Source organism: Leucoraja erinacea, chromosome 18 (genome assembly GCF_028641065.1).
Source record: "Leucoraja erinacea ecotype New England chromosome 18, Leri_hhj_1, whole genome shotgun sequence".
Taxonomy (NCBI): Eukaryota; Metazoa; Chordata; class Chondrichthyes; order Rajiformes; family Rajidae; genus Leucoraja; species Leucoraja erinaceus.
This window is the reverse complement of record NC_073394.1, coordinates 27,764,375-27,768,264: the sequence shown is the minus strand read 5'-3', so window position 1 is coordinate 27,768,264 and position 3,890 is coordinate 27,764,375.

Below are 3,890 nucleotides of genomic sequence, written 5' to 3'. Positions count from 1 at the left end.
TTTATAACAATGGTAACATTAATTGTTTAATTTAGTCTAGTTTAGAGATTGTCTAGCACGGAAACAGGCCCGTCGACCCACCAAGTCCGTGCTGACTAGCGATCCCCGTACAGTAACACTATCTTACACATTCGGGAAATTTTACCATTTTACCGAAGCCAATTAACCTACAAACTTGTACCTATTTGGAGTATGGGAGGAAACCGGAGCAGCAGTAGAGTTGCTGCCTTACAGCGCCAGAGACCCGGGTTCGATCCAGATTATGTGTGCTGTCTGTATGGAGTTAGAAACATAGAAACATTGAAAATAGGTGCAGAGTAGGCCATTCGGCCCTTCGAGCCTGCACCGCCATTCAATATGGTCACGGCTGATCATATTCTCCCTGTGACCGTGTGCGTTTTCCCCGGGTGCTCTGGGTTCCTTCCACAACCCAAAGATGTACAGGTTGGTAAGTTAATTGGCTTCAGTAAAGATTGTAAATAATCCCTTGTGTGTAGGGAATTACTGTTCGGTGTGAACTCGGTGGGCTGAAGGGCCTGTTTCTGTGCTATATCTCTAAACAAAATGAAAAGAAACCAAAAAGTCTTAGATACCACATTTAACTGCTTCACGCTCAATAAATTCTGAATGGCATGTGTGGGCTTGATGAAATGATACCAGCTTCACACTGTTTGGTTTAAAGTCACTTGGCATCATTGAGAGCATTGACTTTAACTTTTTTCACTGCTATAACTACAGTGTGTAATGACTTGTGCATGCGATCACTGAGGTTTACTGCCATCAGATATTGGCAATGAATGACACAGTGAATGGTAAAGACATCTGCCACTGTTTTTTTTCAAGTAGACAACACTTACAACACAGTTGCAACCAGTCATTGATGTTGCTGCATCAGAAGCAAGTATGTTAGAATTTCCTTCTCTTTGAAGAACTGCTCAACAACAAAAAATATTGTCCCCCCTATGGTATCTTTAGTATGCTAAGATTGAGCAGGTTGGGACTCTATTCCTTGGAGTGCAGGAGATTGAGGGGCGATTTTAGAAAGGTGTATAAAAGCATGAGAGGAATAGAACGGGCAGTGTCTCTTGCCCAGAGTAGGGGAACCGAGAATCAGAGGACATAGGTCTAAGGTGATAAGGGAAAGATTTAATAGGAATCTGAGAGGTAGCGTTTTCACACAAAGGATGTACGGAACCAGCTGCCAGAGGAGGTAGGGGCAGAGGAGGTAGTTGAGGCAGGGACTATTGCAATGTTCAAGAAACATTTAGGTACAGGTTTAGAGGGATATGGGGAAAATGCAGGCAGATGGGACTAGTGTAGATGGGACATGTTGGTCGGCATGGGCAAGTTGGGCCGAAGGGCCTGTTTCTATGCAGTATGATTCTATGACTATCTGTTTCTCGTTGCCTTACAAATAACAGCTCTTGAGGTCAGTGCAGTGTACGGCAGAACAACTGAGCAATGTAAGCATGACAAGCGTGTACTGACATCTCTCTAGCCCAATGCCCCATCCATCTTCAGCATACTCCTGTCACCCCCATATCTCTTGGTGCCCCCCCCATCCCACTGCCCCCTAGGGGGCAGTACCGCCTACTTGGGGAACCACTGGCCTATAGCATGAAACCAATGAAAACATGGTTAAAGCAGAAGCAATGTGGGAAAAGTGAAGTGATTTATAATAGTCAACTATGAAGACAAAGGAAACAAGGATATTTTCTTCCACAGAGGAGTTATGATTGATGTTTTTTTTAAATGATGAAAGGAGACCTTGTTCAATATTCCTGGTAATTTCAGTTGGGACAGATGGGAGGACTTCAGATGCATTTATAAATAGTCTAATCAAAGAATGTCTGAGTAAAATATTACCCATGTTTTTTCCTTTTTTTGTATCTTTCATGTGATCAAGTGCTGTCTCCAAAACACTGAATGATTCTTGTCTAGTTTTTAAATAGAATTTTAAACACCTACGTTTCTGCAACATTACAGACAGCTAATAAGCGAGTTTGGTATCGCAATATACGCAAGGAATCATGGGATTTGTTAAAGGTCATTTGGGATTTTAAAAAAGTGAACACAGTGGTATATAAACTGTGTATACATTGATAACTATTCTACCAAGGAATTAATCTAGAATTCTGTCAACTCACCAGCTTCCTTTCTTGTTCTGCTGATCACACACTACTTACACAGCCCCAGTTCTAGTTCAGTTTATTAATCTGCAATTATGAGATATTCAAAAAGTTAAATAATTTATTATTTTAATTTAATCCTTAATGTGTTTGCTGCTGGAATAAGAAAATATTACTGGTGTTTGAAACATATTTTTATCTTTATTCATAATTTATGTGTAAAAATATATTTAATCTGAGGCAAGCAGCGACTGTATCAGTGTGATGTGGGCTGATGCTTTACCTACAGGCGGTGTGAATGTACCATTAAGGCAATGATTAATCCCCAAGGAAAACTGAGTACAGGGTTGGCCCTGTGAAGGAGCCGCCAATCCGATATAAGACATTTAACTGTGAAATGCCTTCCCTTTAGTATTGGATAGATTGAGTGGAGGGTCTGTGCTGTTCGGTGGTTGCGGTGCGCTTCCCCCAGCCATTTCGCCCAGTGCACGTTGACCAGCACAGCCTTCCTTTCGCCAGCCCTTGTTAGCAGAGGCTCTTTGTGCAGGGGTTACCCGAAGCCCAAAGATTTTGTGGAGGTTCTGCGTTAGGATCAGGCACGCAGCGAGCTAGAGAGAGGGCTGACTCAGTTGGCCGAAGGACCTGTTTCCACATTGTATCTCCAAACTAAAATTAATTAAATTTAGTGTTGCCTTCAGTCAAAAGTTGAAAGGCAAAAATAAAAATGCTTCTGCGGTAATACCAGTTCTAACCAAGAGATGGTGATGTTGCACTCTTATCAGCTTTTCTTTGCAAGTTCCTAATTCTGACAGAGAAGGAATTACCCCACAAACAAAAGCAGCAATGAATATATATTTCTATATTCCTGTCCAACAATTCTAGGAATCTCTTAATTTCCAAAGACAAAACAAAGGGTGTGTGATGGTGGATTTCTGTCCCTTCATGGTGTCCTGAGACTTCTGGGCTTTATCCAAGGTGTGAGTGTCCTGCTCCCTTATATAACCATGCCCCCACGCCACCTTCACCTTCCTTCCACACCCAGACACATAGGAAGGCTAGAATGAAGCCAAGGAATGGCAAACTAAACAAACAATGCAGAGGCACAAGGAGTTGCAGATGCTGGTTTACAATGAGATACAATGTGCAGGAATAACTCAGCTGGTCTGACAGCATCGCTGAAAGACATGAATAGGTGAAGAATGACAAAAAATGTTAACTGTGTTAAAATCCAGGAGATATTTATATGTTATTTCCTTTTTTTGGGTAAATTAATTCAGTCATTAAATACAGTAAATTCTGTCTATAAAATAAAATCAATCTTGAGTCACAATGTGGGTTATGCTCTCTCACAGTGTAATTTCAGGTTTGAAACATTCATTAGTAAAAAATGTCCTCACATGATCTTTTCATTTCCGACTATAACAGTAATTAAGGGGTGATTTAATGCAACCTTACAGAGTAATCAAGGAGTGGGAGTAGTTAAACTTGTCCAGGTTATTAATCTGATTTAAAAAAATAATTCTTATAGTTCTCAAGTGTTTTACTGCATAGAAGGAGGTCATTCGGTCCATCAGGTTAATGCTGGCTCAGTCTCTTTCCCTATTATCTACTGTAACTCGACATATCCAACTCCAATTAAGATGTGTTCTTTGTTCAGTAACCATCTGACGTTGCAAACTGTTAACTGCAAACTGCTATACACACCAGTTCTGGCCAAAATGTGACCTTAAACCCACCAATGTAGTAAGTACGGCCCTTCAA